A 27,807-nucleotide genomic window follows, 5' to 3' on the forward strand; every position below is an offset into this window, starting at 1 on the left:
GATGATGGCCGATTTTAACCAAACCAGGTGATCTTTGCACAGCCAAGAGTCATCAGAAGACCCAACACTCAGGCGATAAAGATGTATTTCCTTTTGCAGGTTGTCTGACAAACTTCCCTGAGATGAAACAAAATAAAAAAATCCCTTCCAGTAGCACCTTAGAGACCAACAAAGTTTGTTATTGGTATCCGATTTGGAACCAAAGGTAATCCCAAGAGTTGATGGACCCTTTCCCTGGTGAAGCTCTGCACTTTCCCCCCTACCTATATGAGAAGACCTTCTACTTGAGAGTAGTTACCCATCCATTCAGCTGGATAAATGTCAGTTATTGATGCAGTTTCTCTCTCTTTTCAAACAGATTGCCTCAATTTACTCTGAAGCAAGCTTGGACACCGCCCCCCTCTAAGGGTTGAAGGCAGACTGTACTTTGTATTCCTCCTTTAAATCTCTCCCTGCGGCATCGCAAACAATAATTAAAACAATTTTTTTAAAAAAAAACAAACAAACCTCCGATCAAGCCTCTCTTTGTATTTTGATTTGATGGAAGTGGAAAAACACAAGCCTTGTACTGGATGGTAAGGAGGTTTCTCCTACTGCCAGACTCTAGTGTGTCAAACCCTGGAGCTTCCTGGTTTGATTTTAAGACCCAGGAGTGAGGAACCCGTAGTTTTTCAGATGGTGCTGGACTCCAACACCTGCCTGTCAGTCAGCCTGAGGATGGCCAATGGGATGAGGCCAGCGACCATCTAGACAGCCACAGGCTCCCCATTCCTATTTTAAACCCTGCAAACTCCTTTCTATTGCTCATATACACAGTTTAAATGTGGGGCAGAATTACACGTAAGAACTTGGATCAGACCTACGACACATCGAATCCAGTATCCTGTTCTCACAGTGGCCGACCAGATGCATTTCTGGGGAAACCCAAAAGCAAGATCTGAGCACAAGAACAACCCTCTCCCCTTCTGTGTCTCTAGTACCTGAGATACAGACGCCCATATTCAGACTCCCTGCTCTGCCCGTGGTTTTGAAGCCTCAGTTTCCCCATCTGCAAAATGGGCATGGGGTTATTTTAAACTCATGTTTTAATTTATTAGATTTCGATACAGCCCTTCATCTGAGGGTCACAGGGCGGGTTTGCTGGTGGACAGAGACGATCCAAAGCCCAAAAGAAAACTCCGCAAACAAACCCTAGGCCTTTTGCAATGCGTTGTGAAAGTTGGGCAAATGCGGTTTTATATAAGAGGCAGCACCTCACCCACAGCACAAGGGCAAACCCCAACAGGGCTCTCTACATTTCACAGCACCCACAACTGAGGTTATTTTGCAATACAGTACGCACTCCCCACAGATTTGCCAAATAGGGGGCAGGTGGGGGGGGGGGAAGGGAGAGCGATCCTGCTCCGCTATTCCACATTTAACCACCAGGGGTCAATCTTGCCCCACACACAAACATACCGATTTAAATCAGAAGTCTCTCCCCCCCCCCACTCCAACTCACAACAAAGTTTTCCCACCCCCACCCCCACTCCGGAGGAGAAGACACACCTAAACACACTCTGTCATGCGAAGGACGGGGAAATCCTCGATTATTATTATTTTTTTAATAAAGAGGTTGGATTTCTAACAACTTTCCCTTACACCTGGATAACTTTGTCCCCAAGAGAACATGATTCCCCCGCCGTAAATATAGACCCCTTTATTCTAAGGAAGCGCTTTAAGAAATTTACAAAAAGTGCCGGAGGGGGAGAGAGCGAGGATTGAACTCTCGGAGTTGGCTGCGCTCGATCTCCTTTCGCCTTGGCCGTTCCTTAAGCAAACAAACAAGACTTCGCCGCCTTCTCCACGGCCCCGCTCTCGCCCTCCAAAGCATTTTAATTTGGGGAGGGGGGGTACCAAAACAAACAGGCACCCCTGACTCGTGGGTCTTTGGCTCAGCAGAGGGGGCAGTTAGTTGCCCTGGTCTTTAGGGCTTTGGAGAGGGCTCCCCACCCCCACCATGTCCAAACCCAGATCCTAAATTTTGCCTCTTTCTCTGCAGGGATATCAGTTTACAGACGGGTAAGTGTTAATAAATGCGTCTCCTTCCCCGCTATTAATTCCTCTGTTCCCTTCCAGGAACGCTTCTTCAAGCGTCTGGGTTTGTTTGTTTTTTTAAAGGGGCCGTCTGGGCCATTCTGGAGAGATAGGGGAAGCCTGGAGCAACCAGCGAGGCTTAACTGCGCGGTAACTGCCCCACTTCCATAGTCAAGGGGTAGAGAAAGATGGGGTCTCCCATCTCCCCACACCTATTTAAAGGCTTAACGTCTACGGGAGCGGAGTGGCAAAATTTGGCTAGCATGGAATTGGCGAAGGGGTCTGTTATTCTGGGGTAGGTGACTCCAGAATAAGAGCAAAAAGACCCTCCCCCCAAAAAAAAAAATTAAAACCGCACCCCAGGCTTGCCTGATCTCCCCATCACCAATCCTAACGTCCAGCAATAACATCTACAGATTAAATTCTAGTGTCCCCCATATCTGTTACAGTATATTACATGTATCTTTCAAATGCACTGGTTTTTTTCCTAAAAATTGGGCTCGTGTTTCGGAAACCAGACTTTGCTACATCCTTCAGAGAGTCTCGTTTTTTAATTGTTTCTTGAAAATAAAGTCGCCACATTTGTTATCAGGCGGGGGGGGGGGGAGAGAAAAAGAGAAAACAGGGATTAATATTAATCCAACAGCCACCTCCACCAGGCAGACTCTGTTTTCATGGCACAGCTCCTGTTCCCAGGCTCAGCTGGCTGCCTTTCTCTCCCCCCCGCCACCGTCCCCACGCACACACACGCCGGGGAGCCTGGAAACATTCGCGCGCCAGCAGGACCCGACGCGCGCCAGCCGATATCGAACGCAGATGGAGTCTCCTCGGGGCCGGGACCTGCCTATTTTTCGCTCAGGAGAAACACAACAACCCGGCGCCCCGCGGAGGCAGGGGCGCGGATATAAGAGGGTCTGCCCCCTAACTTTTTCTCTTCACATCGCCCTACCCAAATATAACCCACCCTGGAGAATTCTGCTGCGTGATAAAGTCCCCCGGCATCGCCAAAGTATCCAAGATGAAGGATTTCGCCTTTCCTGATATTTTTCAAAGACATGAATCCCCCATATATTCATCGCCTCCCATAAACAAAACGCATCGTGGCAAATATTTTTTTCTGCAGCTCCATTTAAATATATATATATTATTTTTATATATATATACTGTACATGCACATGTGAAATTGCGATGCGGGGGTAGAGATGTTGGGAACTGCCTGCCTCTCTGGGTTTGCGGCAGAGGCTGCCGGCGGAACCAGACAGGTTTTTTTCCTTTTCTTCTGGGGCTCTTACGGGAGGGAAGCACCGTCCTACGTTGGGCTCGTGCGCGCATCTTGCGCGCCGGGCCAGGGACCTCCGCCTCCCGCGCTCCTCCGCGCGCGCGCGCGCGCCTTTGGAAGAGCCCCGGCGCTCTCCGGCTTCGCGCGCGGCGCTCCGGCGGCGGCTACCCGGGCCGCGCCGGGTGACAGCCGGCCGAGAAGGAGGAGGAGGAGGAAGGAGAGAGGAGGAGGCCGGCCCGGCCATTGGGAGGCGAGTGGCAGGCACGCAGCCCCGGCCGCCGCGGAAATACACACACAGCGCGAGGCCAGAGAGGCGCCCCCTCCCTCTCCGGCCCCGATCCCGGGAGACGCGCCGCGGCAGGTGCCCAAAGCCTCGGGACCCGGCCGATCTCTTTTGGGGGGCGAGTTGCCCGGACATAAGTCAGTCGTAAGCTGGCTTTTTGTCTGCCCCCGAGAAAAGACAAAAAGGGAATTTTGGGGGTGCGTGTTTTCTATCCTCTGCATGTTTCCTCGGGAGTAAGCCCCGTTGAGGAAACCCCTTCACCCCGGCGCGCAATCCTATATATACACGCTTTGTGGGTTTCGGAGCGCCAGCCGGTTGCATGTTTACTTGTGCTTGTTTATTTATATTTGGGTCGCCCGGTGGAACAAACAAACAACCGTCCCCTCCTCCTCCGCTTCTTTCCCTTCCCCGGCTGCCCTTGTGCGCTTCGCCCGCGCGCACGCGAGGCCCTGGTCGGTGGAGCGGCGCCAGGCGAGCGAGGCGAGCTGGCGTTATCGAGCGCCCGAAAGGAAAGAGACTAGAGGGGGGAGAAGGAAAAAACAAAACACGTTTCGGGGGAACCCAGTTTTGCAAAGTGATTGAAAATGAAAATAAAAATAAGAGGGTGGGGAAAATTTGAAAAATGCCTCTATGGCCAAAAAATATTAAGACCCGGTCACGATGGGACAAACACGAGCAAGGGCGGCCGCCGACTCGGTGCATGGAAAGGAGTCGCGGAGAAGAGGTGCCCTGCTCGGCTCGCCGGATCAGCACCACCACCAGCTTCCCCCAGAGCTCTCTCGCGCTCTCCCTCCCTCCCTCCCTCCCCGCCAGCTTCCTTCCACGGGCAGCCCTTCCCAAAAAACAGCCCAGGAAACACGCGATCCCAACACAACAGCCACGATCCTCGGCAAAACGCCCCGCGCCTCCTCGCCTTTCCAAAATGAAACTGACAAGCGTCAAAACTGCCACCCTCTCTGCTCCCTGCAAGCAGAAATGGACCAGCTCAGGAGAGCGAGGCAGGCAGGCAAGCAAACCCCGCCGGGGAGACTGACAAGGCTTAAGAGCCAAGCATGGCTTCCCCCCCCCCCCTTCCTGGTGGCTCTGGGCTATTGGAGAGCAGGGGGAGCCCTGCGCGTCTGCCTTCCACCTGCCGCGCCAGAGAGAAGGAAAGAGAGGGGGTACACACACACACAACGCGAGAAACAGACCCCCCTTTGCAAAAGCACCGGCGCCGAACGGGACCAGAGCCTTCCCCCCCCCCCCCTCCAGCCACCTCCCCCTCCTTGCTCAAGAAAGCCCCCGATTTCCAGGCAACAAAAAAGGTGGCAATGGGATGGATGGAAATGAAAGAGGCGCAGCGCGCAACGGAGCCCTGGCACCGCCGCCGCCAGCATCTTGGCTGCGTTGCTATTGTTATTGCTCTCAATATTATTCTGGTTATTATTCTGGTTATTATTAATGATCCTCATCCAAAGAGGCACGGCGCAGGCAGCAGCAGCAGCAGCAGCAGCCCGGACAGCGGCAGCAATGCAAAGCAGCGAGCGAGAGCGAATCACCTGGTCTCCGCGCTTTCCTAGAAACTCCTTGCATCACCACTTCTAAGAACCCCAGTTCTAAGAATCAACACAGCTCAATTCTCGGAATTTGAGCGGCAGGCGCTACCATCGCGGGCAGCCCGGGGAGGATCCCGGGGAAGGGCTTTCTGCCAGGAGGGGCCAAAGGGGGCCCGGAACCCACCCGGGAACACCCCCGAGCTTGGAGAGAGAGTAATGGAAAGGGTCTCCAAGGAGACCCCCGGGAAAAAACTTGCGGGAAGGGGCCAGGAGGGAGGTGCGGGGCCCGGCCCCCCCCGTCGCCAATGGTAGGCTCCTCTCTGGCAGTCACGTGGGGACCTTGCCTACCGTGACGTCAGGGATCGGCCTCAATACAATGTTGCAGAGTTCTATTCGCTTTCCTCCCCCCTCCTCCCTCCCGCCCGCCTCCCCCCGCTGGAATTCTGAGAACTAATTTGCTTGGCGGTGACATAAGAGAAATCCGGGGATCCGGGGCGAATTCCATTTCGCAGCTTCGGTCCCCCCCCCCCCCATCCCAGCATCTCTTTAAGGGGAGAGAAAAAAAAGCTTTAACAACCCCCCCCTCCTCGTTCCAAAGGCTTTTGCATTTGCTTTTCAGGTCCTAAGCAGAGAGAGAAAGAGGGAGAGAGACCCAAAACATGGTGATAATAATATGCAGCTTTTGACGAAGGGGGGGGGGTTTGCTTTTACTTTTTGCTTTTTCTCTCTCCCCCCCCCCCCACCGCCGCCAGCAATATTCAGTAGGAAAGGGGAGAAAAAGAAACGAGAGCAGGAGGAGGGCAAAGAGAAATTCTTGTTGCGCCGCAGGCGCTGGTGAGGGTGAAGAATTGGAGTAAGGTTCGTATTTTTAAAAAAACTGAAAAAGGAAGGGGGGGGGGCAGACCTGCAGTTTTTCGGGCTGAGAGCGAGGAAGAAGGAGAAGAAGCGCGTTCAGAAATAAGACACTTTTGTTTTGTTTTTCTTCTTTGCTTTACTGGGGAATTTTGCGTGTGTTTGTGCGTGCAAATACCTTGTCTCTTTTTTTTAATTTATCGACAGTGCGTTTTTGGAACGTTCCTTTCCAGAGAGACCTGGGACTTGCCTTTTTGCTTTTTTGGAAAACATCTCCTCTGGGCTCTTGTGATTTCAGAGAAGGGGGAGGATTCGCTGCTGGAGAAACAAGGTCGTGGTTGGTTTGTGGATTCTTGTTTTTGTTTTTCCGTTCTAGATACTTTTTCTAGAAGTTTTTCAGCTTTGTGGGGTTCCCCCTCCGTTTCAACTGGCTCTTCTATAAATCGAGGACTCTTGATCAAACTCAATTTGCTGGGAGGACTCACTCGGCTTATCTTTCTGAAGGATTCTGGCGTGGTGGTTCGGTTCTGGGACGCTTCACTTTCCCCCCTTTCCCCTGTTCAGATTGTGGGCCTTCGGGGGCTCCCAAATGGACCAGCTCCTTTCAATCCTTTGCAGTGGGGAAGGCAAGAGGAAAAGTTGCAGAAGGAGCCCACTTTGCTTATGGTGGAACCGCAAGCGGGCCTTGCAGTACCCACGCCTGGGTTGCAGCTGTGGGGTGGGCAGCTGGGTGACGGGGGAGGGGAGATCCAGACCCCCCTTGTGCCCTGCAGGCTGGGTCATAGCAGATCTCTGGCTTTGAAGGGGAGTTGTGTGTGTTTGGGGGGGGGGTTCATCTGGAGCAAATGTAAAATGAAACCAGGGTTTGGGAATCCCTGGCTGTCAAAACAGTTTTCTGCCTCGAAAGCTTGTCCTTGATTAGAAATGAGAGCAGTTTAATGCGGATCGTTCTGCGTGCTCCAGAGTCTCTGCAAAGCCTTTATTTTAAAGTTGTAGATTGAAAATTATTGCTAGGAATTTTTTTTTGGGGGGGGGATTATTTGTTCGCTTTGTAGCATTTCAGAACTGCCTGTGTGTTTGTGTGAAAAGGCTTCCCTTCTTTTTAACTGTTGAAGGAGACTTTAGACCTGGAAACGTGTTTCCTGTTGGGTTTTATCAAGCTAAATAGATTGTAAATATATATGTGTGTCTCTGCATGGCCTGGGAGGGGGCATGGAGGGGGAAGACGATTTGCCAAAACTTTGAGGATCAAAGGTGTTGTTGTTCTTGTTTTGGAACTTATGATGATGCAGATGTCTTTCCGACTTTCACTGTATCAGGGCCTAACCAGCATGCCGTCCTATCAAGCGGAGTTCTCAATTATTTGTTTATTTAATGATAATAAACCTCTAATTGTTATGAGATTGTGGGAGGATCTATAAATAGCTCAGTGACTCTTTCTCTCTTAAACTCCCCCCCCCCCTTTGACAGAAGGGGGAGGGGAAGAGAATCAAGGAAGCTCGATAAACTATGAATGGAAATTTGTTTACAACAATCTCTCCAAGTTTGAATCACAGCATAGTCACACTGGCTAATCAAATTGCTTAGGGAAACTGATTAAATGACATGCAAATTGTTTGAAACACTCAGCTGTAACTTCAGTATGTGTGTTTAATTCTCAGTATAAATATTGCATAGATCCTCTCAGATCTTTGAGAAAGGAAGAAATACGTATGATTTGGGGGTTATGCACCTTCCAGCGATTAATGTCTTGCAGAGAATCCAGACTTTAAATGCAGTTTAAGAAAAACTGCAATTCAGGAACATGGATTTATCTCATTTTGTCAATTGCAGAGCAAAGGGCACAATGTTTTGGTGGATGTCTGCAAATAGAGCCATAAATCAGAGGGACGATTTGTCCTTGCATTTGTTTGCTTGTGTGCAGATAGATAACAACTATATTTACAAGTCATTATTTTCCTGAAAATAAAAATCTATATTTTCCTGAAATTTAAATCTCTCGAGTTTGAGGCAGTGAATGGGCTGTTCGAACGGTTTGACATTGACCACCTTAATGCTTTAGCACAATCTCAGTTTGAAGGGGGAGACAAAATTCCTATTGTGTTTCCTTGGAGTAAGAAAACTCGTTTCAAATTCATTATTGTGAACCATGCTCCCACCCACTAGATGACAGGATGTCAGCCAATACAGAGCCAAAAAGAATATAAATGCATATGTGTGTTGTAAATAATGGACCAAACTGGCTGAAATTATTTAATTGGATGTCTGCCTGCGGTCCCAAGTAAAATGGACCTCAAGGCTTTGAGTGCTCCTATTTGCGCTCCTCCCTGTGTGCCATCGTCTGCCCGCAGCCTAATATTTCCTCCCTATAGGCTGATTTTAAGTGGGGAAGAAATGTATTATTCTCCAGAGCCATTCCCCTTCAGAGGTCAGAGGGTAGTGTTCCTAAAGTAGCCAGAGGGGGCACTGCAGAGCAGGAGGAAGAAGCCATGAATCGCCTTTGCAAATTCCCAGCTGGGTTTCAAGCGCTGTTCTCAAGGGACCAGATTCCTCCCCCTGCCCCCCCCCAAGCCCATCAACCCTGCAAAGCGAGCGTCTTTTAGCAAGTGCACACAAACACACACATTGCACCTGCTTCCATGTTTTTAAAGCCTCGGTAGGGAGGCCCCGAGAAAAGGATCTGGGTAGGAAACAGCTGTTTGTTTATTTGCAATAGCCCCTCTGTGCAAAAGAGAAAAGAATGGGGAGGAATATCTGATTTTCCCATTTTCCCATTGCATGCTTTGAAGTCCCAGTGTTTGCAAATATCCCTGCAAGGTGTCATCTCCATAAGTATCTGTCAGGGATGCTTTAGCTGAGATTCCTGCATTGCATTGGGGCTGGACTAAATGACTCTTAGGGTCCCTCCCAACTGTACGCTTCTATGATTCTAAGTATCTGGGAGGGTCCCCATCTCTGTTACACCCCATTCCCCACTTTGAAAGTGGAACCTGCCATTTTTAATATGGGAATCGCGAGACTGAATGCCCTCACACAGTTGACTGTGAGGGGGGATTGTCTTACCGAGATGAACAACACCGAGAGCCCTGGAAAGGCACAATATAAATGCAAAGCAAAAGTGTATATGGGGTAAAAAGGTATAGACAGGAGCCTTGATCAATAGGTGGCTATGGAATCCGACCACCCACCATGCATACTGGAGATGAGGGAGAAATTGAGTTCGGTTTTGCATTTAAAGGCAAACCGACCTAATTCGCACTTTCTGTGAATAATAAGCAAACCGAAAAGTGGAAGTATCCTTCGAAATTTGCACTTTTCTGAATTCTGCAAGGCAGTTCTGCAGCCAAGTAATGTGTACAGAAATGCATATCCTGGGGCAAAGTATGCATTAAAGGCATACATTACTGGTTTTTTTCTTTCTTAAAGAAATCGTAACATTCTTTTCAATAGTAGCAAAAGAGAAAAATCATGGACAACTCTGGCACGATGCAATGCAACAGAATTACATACAATATTAAGTCTGTTATATACCTGAAAGCCCAAACTAAGTCACTAATATTTTCAAATAAAACTGCCATGAAGATGACTGAATCACTGGAGGCTCTCTAAACTCACCTCCGCCATTAATAAACTTTAAGAAGGGATATTATTCTTTATCAAACAAGCTGAGTTCAGTCTCCCCTTGAATTACTCAGCAGTGGTTAGATGTTTCAAGAGATGTTTCGATGTTTCGAGAGAGCTATACCTCATGCATTGTTATAACACATCTCTTTTACATTATATTGTAAATTACCCTGTGATCTTCAGATGAAGGGCGGTATAGAAAGTTAATTAATTAATAAATAAATGTTGGCATTTGCCCTTTAGATTTCCAATCCTTGTCTCACAGAAGCTAACAGCAGAACTGCCTGAGTCTTATGTGCTGCTGCAGAATGTATTGGAGGGAAATGTTTTTGCAAAAAATATGTTTATTAGGCAGATCCGCATGCAGAATTGTGTATATTAGGAGATATTTGCAGTAGCGATGAATATTTATGGAAACTTTGAAAAGTGGTTTTTTTAAAAATGAAAACTGATATGGAAAGGTGAACTGAATTTAACATTTGCAAAAAATGAGAAACTGAAGGAAACTGAAACTGACCATTTTGCCCACCCACCCCTCCTGAAATACAATAAATAAGGTCCCTTATATTTTAAAATCTTAGTTCTGTCTCCAGCTGGTTCATCTATATATTTTCATCCAGCTCTCACTGTGGATCCTGCCCTCTCCATCGATTTTGCTTCATGCAGCCAGGGAGGGAGTTTAGCTTTCACCCCAGGACCCTGCCGGATAAGTCACTGATTTTCCCATATAAGTGAATGGAGGGGCTTTTGTTTCATCTGAGAGCAATCAGGAGAGAATGGGGTGTCGGACATCCACTGTGGCCAGCGGGGATGGGTTGGCCCTGCGTGCAGGAAAAAACCCACAACAACAACAACAACATCAACAAGTGGGCATCTGCTTTGCATTTGGGTTGGAGCTGCTATTTCTGATCGGATGGAAATTAAAAAGGGCATATTTGAGCCTTGGCTCCCCAGCCAAGTGGCTCATTCCTGCCTGCCCACTCCCTGGCCTCGCATTCGGAGAAGTTAGTCTGCTCTTTCCCTTCCTGGAAAAGCTCTGTGCAGGGATGGCACAAAACATTTTAGCCGTTTAATTGTCGTGCTCTTAAGTGACCGTTCGATGAGCAGTCAGGTTAAAATGCACATTGCAGGACCCCAGCAAACACCCTCAAAATAACCCTCCTCCCCAAAGCTTTACTGATCCAGCAAATGACTTAAACGCAGGAGCGTTCGATGATGCCGTTGAGACGTGAGCATGTTTACTTGGAAGTAAATCCCAATGATTTCAACATGCCTTGGAGGAGCTTAGCCGGAGTGCTGCTTCTCGGAGCAGATTTACACTCAAATTCATCCCTTTAAATAAGCTGACATCCTGTCACTAAACTTGTTTTTTTCCATTGGAGGAATTAAGCCAATGAAGTGTCCTCTGAAGGATGGTGCCTAAATCACCAAAAAGGCACAGATATTTTGTAAGGAGGGCCCTGTCACGGGATCTTTTCCTAAGGGGACGGAAGCACAGATTATGAAATACACATTTTTAAGTCACAATTGATTCTTACGGAACAATTCTGTTATGCTTTTGCAACTGCAAATAATTTCTATTTTGATACAGTGGTACCTCGGGTTACAGACGCTTCAGGTTACAGACTCCGCTAACCCAGAAATAGTACCTTGGGTTAAGAACTTTGCTTCAGGTTGAGAACAGAAATCGCACAGCAGCAATGGGAGGCCCCATTAGCTAAAGTGGTACCTCAGGTTAAGAACAGTTTCAGGTTAAGAAGGGACCTCCAGAACAAATTAAGTCTTAACCTGAGGTACCACAGTACCTTCTCTTGTTTCCCCTCACCCAAATTGTATGGTACAGATGGAGCAGATCTTTAGCTTGATGATCTCTGGGTGAATAACTGATGCAGTCCATTTTGCATGCCACAGTGCCCCCCAAAACTGAGAGCCGGGACATTGGGAGGGGCAAACAAGAGAAATCATGCAACTGTCTGGAACTCAAAAGAAGTGTTTGCAAACCTCCAAACTTCAATCAAGTCCCAAATTGGAATCTCCGGCATTAGAAATCTGAATGTGAAGCTTTTCAAAATTGGAAACCCTAGCCTTGTGGGTGTCTTGCCGATTGCACTGGCAGGCATGAAATGTGAAATCCCATAAGCTGTCAGCTGTCAAGTGCTAAATGCTGGGCCATGCTCTCCTAGCAAACAGCATTGCTTGTCAGCTATCAAACAGTGTCGACTGGCAGTCATCAAAAGGTTTGGAATCAAATAATCACGAGGCTGGTTTCAATGCAAGTTAAGAAATCTTTGGTGACTATTGCTTGGCAAATATTCGAGCATTCAGGGAAGAGTTAGCAGCCGTTTTGTTTGGGCTGCACTTTTGGTTCTACGGCCGTCCCAAACCCGATGAAGGCTGTTCATTGATCTCACAGTCCAAGAGGAACTGGCCTTAGATAGGGTGATTTCCAAGACCCTGAAGGAAAGCTGCCGAATTTATTCCTCGGTTTTCTTCCTGGTTCTTCACCACATGGTTTAAGGGCAGGAGCAACAATAGAATAATGTGCAGTTCTAGGGAGCAGAACGAGTCCAGTTCCAAAAGAAAGCGAAGCCCTTCCAAACGGAGCAGGACAGCTCACGGGAAATCAAACCGGTTGCATGTTTATGCCGACTGCCGTCCTGTCCTTGGTTGTGACGGTTGTGCACCTTTCCCTCTCTGAGATGGAAGCCTCACAGCAAGGACCACGGGGTAACATGACTGCTGTCATTACATGCAATCAACCCTACCTTCCGTGGCAGGACATAATGGAACTTCTAATAAGTTTCTTCTTCTTCTTCTTCTTCTTCTTCTCCTTATTTTCAAAATTAACCTCCACCTACGTTCCTCACTCTTTCCCCCCACGAAAACGAGAGAAGAATGTGTATTTTAATAACCCAATTACATCTTCAATTGCAACAATTTTTGGGAGGGGAAGCATTAACCTATTCAGGGAACACGGCCCTGTATCACATCTCTACTGTGGTTTATAGACCCTCAAAGTGATTTATGTGATGCACAGAGGGAAAGGAGACTTTCATCTCTTTCAGACCACAAAAATTATTTATGGGAAATTATCTCTGGAATTTTAATCCATGCATTTTTTTTTTAATTTTAAAACTTTGATTTATATCCCACTTTTAGAAGCCAAGGCAATGTACAAGGGGTTCCCTGGAAGTCTCCCACCTGAATTATGACAAGAGGACATGTTTAGCATCTGCAATGAGGTAGCCTCATGAGTCTTCGGATCATATATTATTATTATTATTATTATTATTATTATTATTATTATTATTATTACTATTACTATTATTATTATTTCTGCGGATACTCAAAGGTATGCAGCACTGGCACCATTATATCTGGAAGAGAAGCACTGGTTAAAAATGTGGCACTGACTGTAACGACTTCATGGCGAGTACCATTACCATTTTTTCTAGAAGAAAAGCACTGGTGATTATTATCCAAAGATATATAATACGGAATGTGTGTGCATATGTGAAACCGATAGTCATTCCTGACTGATTAACCCAGATTAAGAACAGAGTGGGCATATTCCATGCATATTATCTGGTGGATATAAAACCCATCTGCCTTTGTCCTTGCACTGGTGAGGTGAATATTATGGGCTACATTTTAATGGTGTCGGTTTTGTTTTTTGTTTTAAAAATGAAACATGAGCCCTTCTCATGAGCCCATAAAATGCAAACAAGGGCACCCACCCTTGTTATCCCCCTTCATCCCTCGATATGTCAAAACAATGTAACTATTGCACTACCAGGTTTGTACTAGTTGCCTCTTGAGCATCCTTGCCAAAATGTGGATGGTTTGCACATTAGGGAGAGCCCTGTTGCCTGCTATTTGACCAGTTAGTGAGCACTTCAGCCTTATTTTGCAATCGATCTAGCCTTCTTCTTCTTCCTCCTCCTCCTCTTCTTCTTTTAAAAAAGTTTGGGGCTGGGTGGCGGCTTTCTGTACAGCCCCTGTGCTATTTCCAGGTCTGACATATAATTTTCTCCTGCTACTACCTTTCTTATTTGTTTGTTCCCAAGCGTCAGTATAATTCACAGCAGACTGCATGAGGTGTCCCAAGATCTTATCTCCCTGATGTTCAGTTTTTAACTGCCTGCCTGCTTGCTTGCTTAATGTACATAAACATCACATGGTCGTATGATTTTTATTTTTTTAATATTATGTGTCTTCTGGTTTTATAGCATCAGCAATGCATGTAACCAAGCTGCTAGGGTTTGCTTTTCTGCTCCTTGCCTGGACCACAGATGCACTTAAATAATTAGCCGGGAGCAAGCCTCCAATTGATCTCCAAAACAGCATTACTAGTCTATAATACCAGTGACGGCAGAATTGTTTTGCGCTGGGTGATGCACTAAAGCTGAACTTTTGCAAAAGCATCGTAATGTGTTCCTTCGTATGATGCAGCCCAAACTTTTCCAGGCCCCTTGTTCCCATAAGCTCATCTCCTCGTGCCCCTTATCCAACTCTATAAAAGGCATTATTCAGAACAGCAGTTTGCACAACTCACTAAGCAATATAATTCAAAAACAGTAACAATTAATTGCACGGTTATCCAAAATCCAATTAAAACTAATTTGTTTAATTCAACAAAATTGATGATCCAACTTTTCTGATAGTCATTTATACCTCCAGGACCGCCCCCCCTTGCCTCTTAACATCACCTAGGTTACTCCCCCCCCCCTCGAGTGGTACCACCCAATTTGGTAACCAGTGTTTTAGATCATTTAAACGAGTGGACTGGCTGATTTAGATACATCCATCATTGCTTAACCTGGTGAAGGAGAAGATCTGTACCTCTTCAGAGCTGCTTGGAGGGATTCAAATGTTCCCCATCCCAGAACCTATAGCCCTTGGGCAGGGGACAAACCTTAGGATCACTGCAGGGGACAACCTGGGTGCTGAATTTAGGACTTAATACATGTAGAATTTTGCATCTCCAAACATAACCTCCTCTCTTCCTATGAGTAGACCCAGGGCCGCATTTAGGTTTGATGACGCCCTCACCTACTGAAGGTAATTGGGGCCCTTTCTATGTCCAGCTGTCCTTTGTCAACAACAAATTGTCACTATGTTTTGTGTTGAATGTATGCTATATGGTAATTTACGGACCTCATAGGAGCCCACACAACACAAAACACTGTTGCTGTATGTAGGTTTTATTTTATTCGTCTTTTATATTTTGGAAATGTACATCCAGAGGTTTTGTTTTTTTCCTTTAAATTTTTTGGGGACCCCCAAGAGAGTGGGGCCCTAAGCTATAGCTTGTTTAGCTTATACATAAATCTGGCACTGAACAGACCCCATCGTTTCCTTCCCCTAAGAACATGCATGTGTCACAAACGCCTTTCTGCATTGAGAGGCGTGGTTTCAGCATTCCTGGAAGTTAGGCTTTTTAGACCTGAAAACCCTTTGCTACCTCAGAGTTGTGGAAGCTAATTATGGCTGCTTCGTGGCGACAATCCCTTAAAAGCTTTTGTTTATTAGGCGTGACGGCTTTTTTTTTTTAAGGACTTCCATTTGCAGAGGCTATATACCTCTGAAAGCCAAACGCTCAAGCACAAATATTGGGGAGGGGGCATTCTGAGGACCCCACACCCTGCTGGCGGAGAATCTGCTTGGGCAGAAGATGCTGGATTAGGTGGGCAAATGGCCTGATCCAGGATGACCCTTCAGTTTTTCCTACGAAGGAAAGGAACAGTCCTCTCCATCTCTCCAACTGAACTTTGGTAATGATCCATTTTGGGTGAAGTTCCACATGGAGTATTACGATCTGGGAGGATGTTGGCAGATTTATATAAATAAATTTCTGCTATTAGAGGCCAGCCATTTGTCCTGAATGCTCTGTGCTTTAAGTGCCGTATTTTCCTGTCTATAAGATGCCCCCCCATGTATAAGACACCCCCTATTTTGGGGGACTCCGGTTTAAGAAAATGGGGGGGGGGGAGATACTATCTGTGTATAAGATGAGCCCAGATTTTGAGCATTATTTCAGAGTAAAAAAAGCACATAGTCTTATACACGGAAAAGTACGGTATATCGCCAGGGTGAATATTCCATCAACGCCTCATTTCCCCCTCTTTCATTTCCCCCTCTGTTTTTTTTGCCAAATGTAGGAATACATTTAAGCTAAACCAGTTGGGCCGCTGGTATTCAAAGCTTTGGCAAATTGTCCTTCTGGAAAAGATATCTCAGAAACTGAAAGTATCTAAAGAACTTGATGGCCTGATTTTATTCCATATACAAATACTGAGGTACTACCAGCATATGCAAAGGTCTGGTTCATTTAAGACGAGATAGAACCTTTATTCTCAATAATGATGGGACTCACACCAGTGGAGAATGCTTTTATTTTATAAATCTTTATTATTTGCGAAGGGAATCTTTGCATGAGTTAATATATTATTATTTCTTCGGAGCTTCCCTGTACCTTTGTGCCCTTTCAGACTGTGACGCTTTGTGGTTTAAATGTCTGATTCTTTGTCTTTCTTCTTCTGTTTTTGTTATGTTTGCCCTTTGTTCATAAATCAATAAAAGAAAATAAATCTGGAATAATAAAGTGGAAAACGCAGCATTTAGAAATTATAACAGAAGTGTGTTGGAAATATCAAAATACCATGGCTAGTTTTCTAGAGCTCAATGAATAAACATGAGATATATTGGCAAAACTGTATCTTCTCTTGTCTTCTTTCTCTGAGTTAAATTATTTCTGCTAAGTTTTGACATTTGCGTGACGTGCCACACTTTGACAGATGGAGATGTACTGCAACACCGATTCTTTGCAACAATTATCTTGGTCGCTGCCTGAAGCTTGGGGAATCAGTAAAGGAGTTGTGCTCTGCCTAATAAATCTAAATAACCCAGCCAATAGATCTGACGAGAAAACCCACAGTCTCATTAATTTTATTTTCCTTCCAACTGCAATCCTACTCACACCGATCTGAGAGTAAGTCCTATCGAACTCAGCGGGACTTTGGAATAAACATGCTAATTTCTAAACTCAATAATATTGTGGTCCGTTTTACAGATGTGTAGGAAAAATGCAAACAAACATTTGTACCACCAGGGTTTATTAAAGCGCTCTCTGTATATTTTATCCAATTCATGCGGTGCGAAATGCAAATTTGCAAAGCATCCCACAATGGCTTTTCCCTAAGGGAAATTCCTTCGTGAAGTTCTTGCACAACTCTGATCCCATAATGTTTCTCCCCCACACAATGTCCTATTTTGCTGGACATTATTTCGAGACAGATATGATGTAAGTACCATATATTATAGTTGAATAAAACTTTGATCGTACCGCTTTGAATTCTGTGCCACAGTTAATCACTATGTATCAATTGAGCCGAGGGAGGACCAAATCCCATTTACTCTCTGATCATTAAGGGTATCTTCACATTCAAATTATTGAAGCCAGCAGGGATTTCCCCCTCCCCTTGTAAAATGCGTAATCAATTGATAACCGATTAAGCAAGTCCTCTTTTGAAATACACCCTTGACTCATCCCATCCCAAATTTTCTTATCCAGTGTGTGGTGAAATACATTTCTAATTTGATTTATTTACTTCCTTATTTTCTTTCTTTCTTTCTTTCTTTCCTGCAATAACTGGCACAGCGGCCAGTTGTTCCCAGGGAGGAATTTCCTTGCCGTTTCATGATTCTCAGAGACTTATTCATTTATTATTTCATGTATTTATTGCATTTATATCCTCTTCTCTCCCCGCCCCCCAAGGAGCTCAAGGTGGAAATTTAATCCCCATTTAATCCCCACAACAGCCTGACAAGGTAGGACAGGCTGAAAGGTGGAGACTGGCGCCCACGGTGACACCCAGCGAGCTTCATGGCCCTGGCACTGGTATCTCCCAGCCCTTAGTCCAACAAATCTAACCACTACACCACACTGCCTCTCTCAACAGAGGCAAATAATTCCTCACCTTCTAACATTGTGTATGCCATCAAATGCCAGCAGTGCCCTTCAGCTCTCTATATTGGACAAACAGGACAAACCCTACGCCAAAGGATAAGTGGACATAAATCTGACATCAGGAATCGCAAGACAGAGAAGCCAGTAGGAGAACACTTCAGTCTCCCAGGACATTCAATACAGGATCTCCAAGCAGCTGTCTTATTACAAAAGAATTTCAGAAACAGGCTTGAAAGAGAAGTTGCTGAATTACAACTTATCACTAACTATGGAAAACTATGGAGAGATCTGGTCTGAATAGAGATATGGGATTCCTGTCTCATTACATATGCTAATCATCTGCATACTATCCCTTGCTTTTTCCTGTAGGACTAATTGCAGTCGTTAACAGTCATCAACAGGTTGACCATACCCACTGAGTCAATCACCCATCTCCTAAAACCCCACCCTCCCACTATATAGAAGGATCTGGTGACTTCTGTTTCAGTGTATCTGAAGAAGTGTGCATGCACACGAAAGCTCATACCCAGAACAAACTTAGTTGGTCTATAAAGAGCTACTAGACAATTTTTTACTATTTTCATTATTATTTTTTTAAATAATATTTATTACTTTTAAACCTTACAAAAGAAGAAAAAGAAAAAGAAAGAAAAAACAATACATTACAATATACACAACGCAACATTAACACATTAAACTAAACAAAACAAAACAAAAACATACATCATACCATTTCAATGTCTTATCCTTCATTCCCTTGTTTCCTCGACCTCCTCTCAGCTCCCTTTTGGTATTCCAATTCTATTAATTGTTTCAGCAATTCCTTTCCATCTTTCTCTATTTTCTGTCTTATAATTATCTTAACATTATTATTATTATTATTATTATTATTATTATTATTCCAGAAGCAAATAGTTAACCAAAGAGAAAATGTGCTTCCTGCTTCTGTTCTGATTTTGTGGGGCGAGGGAAGTGACGCTGAGCTTAAAGAGCCTTACTCTCAAGTAAGTCCACAACTTTGGAGACCCTTTAGAAATGCAGGCTTAAAAGAAGACTATGGATGGCTGTGATATGTCTGGTTATTATTTATGGATAGCATTTATGTGTCCCAAGTCTGCAAGGTTTATAATAGCAATGCACACGTCCGCACACAGACAACAGACACATACAAACTCGGGTCACAAATTTGGGAAATCCCCACTGGAGAAACACTGTCAATCAAAGCAGACAGTTCTGGACTAAGATGGATCAATGGATTTGATTCAGGATATGACAGATTTCCATTTCCAATCATTGCATTCTTAAACTTGCCCCTTACCACTAAAACAGAATGCTTCAATTATATTTGATATTTCCCTAAGCAAACCATGGTGATATTTCAGCTCCCTTCTTCTGTTGCAGATGATGGAGGCATCTTAGCTGAATACAATTATCAATAAAAACAAGACAGCAGTGACTTTGTATTTGCTATAGGGTCCTTTCGGGTCGGGGGGAGCGCTCCACAAGGCGGTAGGGCTAAGTATATCATCGGCTGCAGAGAGTGTTTTGCCAGATGTTAACGACTGAGATTTCAAGAGCATGGACCTGAATGCAAAATCTGGGCTTTCTTAAATACAGAGCATCTCTCGAGGCACATTTATCTCAACAGTCGCCGTTCTGCCTAACCACATAAACTACAGGCAGCAATCTCCCGGGACATCTTCTTGAACCCGGTTTTTCACCTCGGCAATGAAAATCCCCTAAACCGATTGCCGGAGAGCTATCGTAAGAGTTTTGAGGGCCTAAATGCATATCAAATTCCATCGTAATTCTTTTTAACTCTTGGAGGGTTTAGAATGAATAAAATGTATGAATTGTATTAAATGAAAAGTAAAAATAAGTAATATTCCTTTTTTAAATAAATAAATAAATACCAGATTTATGTAATAGCTCTGTCCTAATCTTACTGATGCTATAAACTGGAATTTAACTTTTAATACTTGGTGGCATATTTATTCATGACTGCAGGCTGTATGCAGTGTCAGCCCTACTCGGAGTAAGCCCACTGATTGTAAGCGAGCAATCCCTGTGCACAAGAAAGGGGCATAGAGCATAGGGCATAGAGCAAAGTGTCTTAAATTAAGCCGGCATAAATTTACACCAGATCCAAACCCCAGTCACCGATGGGGCTACTAAGCCTGGCAGACAGAAAATAAAAACTTTTAAATCATGCTCTGCTCCGTGACTCCTCTGATTCGGCTTAGGATCCGACCTCTGTCGCCATCTCTAGTCCTGCCTCTTTCATGCCCCCTTTGGGGGGGGGGACTTACGCCAGCCTTGGCTCAGCACAGGAAAAGATCATTTCCGGATCAGGTCCACTGCCCATCTAAACATGCATCCTGTCCTCACAGTGGCCAAGCAGATCTTGCTCCAAATGGGCCGTGATCGTCCCCAAAATCGGTGCCACCGGCAGTGGTGCTTCTCCAACACCGGCAGAGGTGGCGATCAGGCAGGGCACTTATGGGCGTGCCACCTTAATAGCTTCTGCCGCCTGAAGTAGCACCCTCCCTTGCCTCCCGGCTGAGCCAGCTCTGATGACGGGAAACCTCAGGGCCAGATTTAGGTTTGATGAGACCCTAAGCTCCTGAAGGTAATGGGGCCCTTGATATGGATAAATGCCCCCCATCATTTTCATTTTTATCATCTACAATACTGTTTTATTTATTATTTGTTTATTAGAAGACATCTGAAGGCAGCCCTCTTAAGGGAAGCTTTTAATGTTTGATGCATTACTGTATTTTAATATTTTGTTGAAAGCTGCTCAGAGTGGCTACGGAAGCCCAACCAGATGGGCGGGGTATAAATTATTGTTATTGTTATTGTTGTTGTTATTATTTTATAGTACAGTACACTGATCATTGCTTTCATTTTATGGATCTGTGGTCCTGTTAGATAGCAAAATGCACGTTCAATTGCCGTTTTAAGGTGTGTTTTTTAAAGTCTGGAACGGATTAACCCGATTTGCATTACCTTCTATGGGAAAGCGCGTCTTGGTTTCGGAACGCTTTGGTTTTGGAATAGACTTCCGGAACGGATTAAGTTTGAGAACCAAGGTACCGCTGTATATAGAAATGAGCAAAGCAGTGATATTTTAGGGAGCAGGCTAGCAGGCGGGGCCCATGATGTACATCATAGGAGCCTACACAACACAAAACACAGTTGCTGCATGTAGATTTTATTTTATTTGTTTTTTATCTTATATTTTGGAAATGTACATCCAGGTTTTTTTCCTTTAATTTTTTTGGGGGGGCCCCAAGAGAGTGGGGCCCTAAGCTAGAGCTTGTTTAGCTTATATGTAAATCTGGCACGATCCGAGCACGCTTTTATTTCCAGCAACTGGTATTAGAAACATCGTCTGATACAGTTCAGTGTCTGGAGCAGTGATTTTTCCTTCTGCTTATTTATTTGCATTTTATGAGTTCCACGTACTCAACTAATTGCAAGAACATCGATTACATACCGCAGATGACACCATGGTAGGGAGAAAAACATGGGTTCTAGGTTCATTAGGAAAACTTGTTAAAAGGCTCAATTTCGCTCTATTTCAGGCCCTGTTTTCAGGAACCAGAATTTAATGTTCATTGTGCGACTATATTTCTGGTTTGCACAACCATTATTCTTGCTGTGGCAATTGGGGTGCCAGCCAGTCCCCTCGGTCTTGCCATTTAATAATTCCCAGAGACCTCGAGGAGGTAAACGTCCCACTTAATTGTGCTATTAAAAGCAGATTAGATCATTAGACAAATTTGTGGGTGAGAACAGCATGGGGGCTGTGTACCACCTCCACCATTTGGGATATTATGGGCTGTATTCGACTGTGTTCTCTTCTGCCTAGGAATTAATGGACCTCAGTTTGTCACCTCTGTTCATTTCAGTGGGTCTACTTTGAGTAAGACCAGTGATGCCCTGTGCCTCTGAATTCCGGTTACTGGTGATCACAAGGGAGAGAGCTGGCTGCTGGTTTTATGTATGGCTTCTGGACTTTGCAGAGACTTTGCAGAAGACAAGATACTGCATTTAATGGGCTGTTGGTCTGATCTAGCATGCTTTTTTATTATTTAATAATAATAATAATAATAATAATAATAATAATAATAATAATAAACATTAGCTAAACTTGCAAGCCTACATCAGTTTGATCAGTATCTAATCAACTAAAACTCTAGAAGATCATCAGGGGAGAGGCTCATTTTAATTGGCAGGGCTGAGAACTGAGTTATTTATGAATATTTTTACAGAATATCTCTGCAGCCTTTAAAGTTTTATACCGGCTCTTAAAGTTGCTCATAAGCTTGAAGGCAAAATAAAAAATATCGGAAGCAGTACCGGTTTTGGAGCCGACCAAAACCTTTCTCTCTTTTTTTTTTTTTTACCAAATATGTAAATCTGAACTGGAATTTTTTTATATATATATAAAATATATATATATAATCTACGAAAAAATAATATATATAATCCGTGAAAATCTACGAAAGCATATATATATATATATATATATATATATAAATTTTATTTTATAATATATATTTTAAAACTACAGATTCCCCTCCCTAAAAATTAAGCCTAACTTTTTTTTTAACATCTAGCTTTTATCAGTAAATTTAATGCAAGTTTTATATTTTTTGTAAACCACTTAGAACTTTTGATGATTCAGTGATAGAGAAACCTGGTTAAATAAATAAATAAAAGCAATATTTCTGTGATATGATCATTAGTTTTATCCAAGTAACTTTTAAAATTACATTTTATGAATATTGCGTTATCTATTTTACATTTGTAATTATGTTTCTATGTTGTAAACCAAACTGTGGCTTTCCGGTGAAGAAAAGTCAGCAAAGGAAAAACAATAATCAATTAACCCAAGTAAAATCAGCCCCAACAGTTTATTTAATTTTTTCAGTTTAGTCCATTGAGCTTCTTTCGATTCAGCTTTGTTACTTGATCAAGGACGTAAACAGAGCATGAAGCATCATTTACTGCTTCATATTGCAAGGTAATCTGCATGGAATTTGGCTAACCTGCACATTCATTTTGATTTAACAGATTAATTAATTGATCCATCACTTCACTGGCAAATGATCAGCCCGCTGACAAAACTTGTCACTGGTTGACAGCCCTAGATTTAGGGCTCTTTCTCAGACCCCCCCAAGTGCCCCTGTTTTCCAGGGACAATCCCAGATTTGCAGAAGCTGTCCTGGTTTCCAATTTGATCCTGGAATGTCCCACTTTTCCTTCGGACGTCTCTATTTTCACCGGAGAAATTTTGGAGCGTATGGAGTTAGGGGGCCCCTGAGCTAAGGAGACAAGGAACTAAGCAATCTTTAGAAGGGTGTATCTGAAGAAGTGTGCATGCACACGAAAGCTCATACCTAGAACTAACTTAGTTGGTCTTTAAGGTGCTACTGGAAGGAATTTTTTGTTTAGAAGGGGTGGTTTTTTTAAAAAAAATGTTTAATGTTTTATTATGTTTCTCTATATAAGTTGTAAGTTGCCCAGAGTGGCTGGGCAAACCAGTCAGATGGGCGGGGTATAAATAATAAAATTGTTATCATGATGGAATAGGATGCCCCTATTTTAACTGGAGAAAAGTTGGAGGGTATGCTTTCTCACAAATCCTAGAATTGTAGGGACCCCAAGAGTCATCTAGTCCAGGAATTTCAGCTAAAGCATACCCCCCCATTTTCAGCCATATGTACAGTAGACCCCTCCTCTCAATTGTATGTTCTCCGTTATCTACATCAGTGCAGATAACAACAACAACAACAACAACAACAACAATTTATTATTTATACCCCGCCCATCTGGCTGGATTTCCCCAGCCACTCTGGGCGGCTCCCAACAGAATATTAAAAACACAATAAAACATCAAGCATGAAAAACTTCCCTAAACAGGGATGCCTTCAGATGTCTTCTAAAAGTCAGATAGTTTATTTCCTTGACATCTGATGGGAGGGTGTTCCACAGGGCAGGTGCCACTACCGAGAAGGCCCTCTGCCTTGTTCCCTGTAATTTGGCTTCTTGCAGTGAGGGAACCACCAGAAGACCCTTGGAGCAGGACCTCAGTGTCCGGGCAGAACGATGGGAGTGGAGACACTCCTTCAGGTCTACTGGACCTAGGCCATTTAGGGCTTTAAAGGCCAGACCAACACTTTGAATTGCCCTCTCCTCCTCCATGAATCTGTCTAATCCTCTCATAAAGCCATCTAGGATGGCAGCCATAATTGCCTCTTGTGGGAAAGAGCTCCACAGTTTAACCATGTGCGGCATACTTTCTTTCTTTCAAAGCCAACTCTACTTCATAGCCATAATGTCTCCTTTATACTTGACATGGTTCTCATGCGCTCCATGCAAGTTGCACCCCAATCCAACCCCTTCCAGGCATTTCTGCCCTTCTGGCGACCATGAAGCATATTTGTGGTGTCTCAGTTGTGGGTACAGACCTTTCCCCATAAACGTCCAAGTGTTGTGGCCTAGATAGAGTTACTAAATGCAATAATCCCACTGAAACGTGCGAGCCAGTGACTCGAGAGAATGTGCAGCTCTCTGGGCATTTAATTTTGGTTGGGTTATGAAACGGATTCCACAGAGCGGGTGCCACCACCAAGAAGGCCCTCTTCCTGGTTCTCTGTGCCCTCACTTCTCACAGGGAGGGAACCGCCAGAAGGCCCTCGGAGCTGGGCTGAACGATGGGGGTGGATAGTAATGCTATCAGTCATAATGAGATTCCTGCATTGCACGCCTTGGCTCCCTTCCAAGTCTACAATTCTATGATTTTATGAAACCACAGGAGGGGAGAATTACTCTTGTGTTCGAATCCTGCTTGCAGGTTTCCCACAGGTATGTGGTCGGCCACTGTGAGACCAGGATGCCGGACTAGATGGGCCATGGGCCTGATCCGAGGAACAGACTCCCTTGGGAGGTGGTGAGCTCTAATTCCTTGGAAGTTTTAAAACTGAGGTTCGATGGCCATCGGCCAGAGATTCTTTGGCTGCCATTCCTGTGTTGCAGGGGGTTGGACTAGATGACCCTTGGCATCCCGACCACGCCGTTCCGTGATCTAGCAGGCTCTTCTTATTTTCTCCCTCGGATTGGGATGTTTTCGAAACCGCAAGGCTGCTGCGACCACAGAAATGGGGGCAAAGGAGGAGCTGTTCCAGATTAATTAATCCGATCCAAATGGCGTGACTTTCTGCGACACACCCTCTCCGAGGAACAAAAAAAGCAGGCCAATGAAACTGGTGCTTATAAATCTCGCAGACTGTCTCCTGGGCACATTTGGAAGCAAAGGGGGAGAGGATGTGCAGAGGGGCAAAGTTTGGAAATCTCAACAGCTGCTCCCAGAAGCATCCCCCGGAGAAGCTGGCAGCCGGTCCTCATGAATTTTATTTGACTCTTTGAAATGCCAGCGCGCGTTATTTAGTTTAATAAGTTATAGGAGGGGAGAGGAAGGGAGCTGGTGTGTGTGTGTGTAGATGTCTAACACTCTCTGCCCAGTGAGCCGCAGATGTTCTGGCTGTGCCAGGCGAAGAAGTTCTGCTTTTCCTCGCCACAAGTCAAGGTCTCGCTGCGACGCCGGGAGAACTCCTCAGAATCCAGAGGCTGCTTCTTCGGCCCGCCTGGGAGCTTTTGAGTCGCCATTGCACGGTTGCAAGAAAAGAAAGTAGCAGGAAGAATGTGCAGTATTGAGGTGGTGCAGGGAGAGAAAGAGGCAATTTCTCCTTGTCAAAACGAAAGAAAGGGTCTGGCATGACTTTTGCTCATTAGCCAGTCCTATTTGTTTGACTGTGGAGTGTTTTGGTTGCATGTCTGGATCTTTTCCTCCCAGCCCAAGGGAGGGGAGCAGTCAAACCAGACTGGCCTGCCTTGTTTTCGTGCAACACGCCCTCCGTACGCGCACACACACACACACACACACACACCTGCCTGCCTGCACAAGGCAGGCTGCTCCACACTCTGCTCTGAGCCAGGCCTGCAACGTGCTTTGGGGAGTAGAGAGACGTTGTAGTTTTCCATTCCTGCAAAGTTCCCTTGTTTATCCCAGGCAAGAACCTTTAGACAGGGTGAGCTGCTCTTTCAAGGTGCCTCTGCCCTCACTCTGGACAAAGTGTGCTCAAAGTCGAAGGGCAGATAAGAGGGTTTTTTAAAGAGGGAGCTCCAAGGATGGGTGGTGGGCGATTGCAAATGGACAGAGGTCTTTCGCAGACTCCTTCCCAGAGACAACTGCAGTTCCCACCACTACCACCCTCACATGCATGGAGCAATAAACCACAATAAAAGCCACAAGGCATCATGAAACAGCATCAATAAAAAATTCAAAAAAAAAAAAAAAATGCACGGAGCGGCAAAGGAAAACATTGCCGCTTTGAATGGCAAACAACCGAATGGCAAACTATTAAAATGAAATTTCCATTTTGGCAAGAGGCTAAAAGCAAAATCAGATGTGGAAAAAGAAAAGGAAAGGCAGAAGGCGAAGGGAACAGTCAGGCATATGATCGGGGTGTTTGGGTTTAATTTAATGTCATATTTACATAGTATCCAAAGCCTTTAAAAAAAAGAAGGCAACAACTGAAATGTGGAAAGTATTCAAAACACAAGCAGGTTCGGATCCACCCCCACCACGGTTTCTGAAGTCACGTGAAATTTGTTTTCAATGCTCACAGAAGTTATGCCGAGGGAAGTAAGTGTGATTGCTGTTGGAAATTTGGGGGCACCATTTGTTTGTTGCATTTGGATCCCACTATTTTTCTCTGAGGAGCTCACGGTGGCACGTATCTTCTTCCTCTTCCACGTATCTTCTTCCTCTTCCACGTATCTTTTTCCTCTCCTCATTTCATCCCTACAATAACACTGTGAAGTAGGTCCAGCTGAGAGTCAGTGAATGGCCAAGGTCATCGATCATCACTACTGCAATGCGCTCTACGTGGGGCTACCCTTGAAGGCGACCCGGAAACTGCAATTAATCCAGAATGCGGCAGCTAGATTGGTGACTGGGAGCAGCTGCCAAGACCACATAACACCAGTCCTGAGAGATCTGCATTGGCTCCCAGTATGTTTCCAAGCACAATTCAAAGTGTTGGTGCTGACCTTTAAAGCCCTAAACGGCCTTGGTCCAGTATATCTGAAGGAGCGTCTCCACCCCCATCATTCTAACCAGACACTGAGGTCCATCTCCGAGGGCCTTCTGGTGGTTTCCTCATTACGAGAAGTGAGGCTACAGGGAACCAGACAGAGGGCCTTCTCGGTGGTGGCGCCTTCCCTTCAGATGTGAAGAAATAAGCAGCTATCTTATCTTTAAAAGACATCTGAAGGCAGCCCTGTTTAGGGAAGTTATTAATATTTAATGCTGTATTGTTTTTAATACTTGATTGGGAGCCGCCCAGAGTGGCTGGGGAAACTCAGCCAGGGTATAAATAAATTATTATTATTATTATTGTTATTATTATTATTGGAACTTATCCAAGGGTCATCTAGTCCAACCCCCTGCAATGCAGGAATATCAGCTCAAGCATCCAAGACAGGTGGCCGTCCTTGGAAGACACAAGATTTACCCACCCGGGAAGAATGGCAGAAGAAAGTGATGGACTATAGGGAACTGGCGGAGATGACTGGCAGAATCTGAGACCAAGGTGAAGAGTTGGTGGAAGAAGATTGGAGAAAATTCAAAGTTTATCTACAGAAACATTGTAAAATTCAGGAATGTTAGAAGGATGTTGGAATGAAGTAATGTGGTATTAGCAGAAATGATATAAAAGACTAGGTAAAAATTGTTTTTTTAATTGTTGAAAGACGAGAATGTAAAATTATACTACATTAGGATAAACTATTAGGATAAAAACCAAGCTGGAAAGGATTTGCTGGAATATTTAATTGAACTAGAATACAAAAAAGGGAGGTGTGAGGAGGTCAGGGAAATAAGTAAATGAAAGATAAGACATGGAAAGAGGGAAATGTTTTTAATTGCTTTTACTTTTCTGTATTTTGTAATTTTTGTTTTTTTCCCTTCTCTTTTTTCCTCATATTTTCTTTCTCATTTTTGTAACTTTTTTGAAACTTTAATAAATATTATTATAAAAAAAGACAGGTGGCCCTCTGACCTCTGCTTAAAAACCTCCAAAAAAGGAGAGTCCACAACCTCCTGAGGAAGACCCTT

General features: G+C 44.6%; 1 protein-coding gene and 1 long non-coding RNA gene across 5 annotated transcripts in view; one reads left to right on the top strand and one right to left on the bottom strand.

Moving 5' to 3' along the window:
• The window catches only part of BCL6 (BCL6 transcription repressor), a 72,752-nt gene that overhangs the window by 26,767 nt on the left and 18,178 nt on the right, over nt 1-27,807 (bottom strand). For 2 of the 4 annotated variants that reach the window (XM_083739470.1, XM_083739465.1), the window contains exon 1: nt 5,177-5,265. The exons of 1 other annotated variant lie outside the window; for it this stretch is intronic. The gene's annotated coding sequence lies outside the window, so the exon portion shown is untranslated. Of the gene's footprint in view, nt 1-5,176; nt 5,266-27,807 lie in introns of those variants that run through there. One more of the 4 variants, XM_083739469.1, reaches the window with a different exon arrangement.
• On the top strand, nt 5,697-16,362 carry LOC310845102. The gene is made up of 3 exons (XR_014564457.1): nt 5,697-6,356; nt 12,809-12,891; nt 15,206-16,362. It is a non-coding gene; the product is annotated as an uncharacterized lncRNA (long non-coding RNA).

Source organism: Podarcis gaigeae, assembly GCF_964106915.1.
Source record: "Podarcis gaigeae genome assembly, chromosome: 5".
NCBI classification, from domain to species: Eukaryota; Metazoa; Chordata; class Lepidosauria; order Squamata; family Lacertidae; genus Podarcis; species Podarcis gaigeae.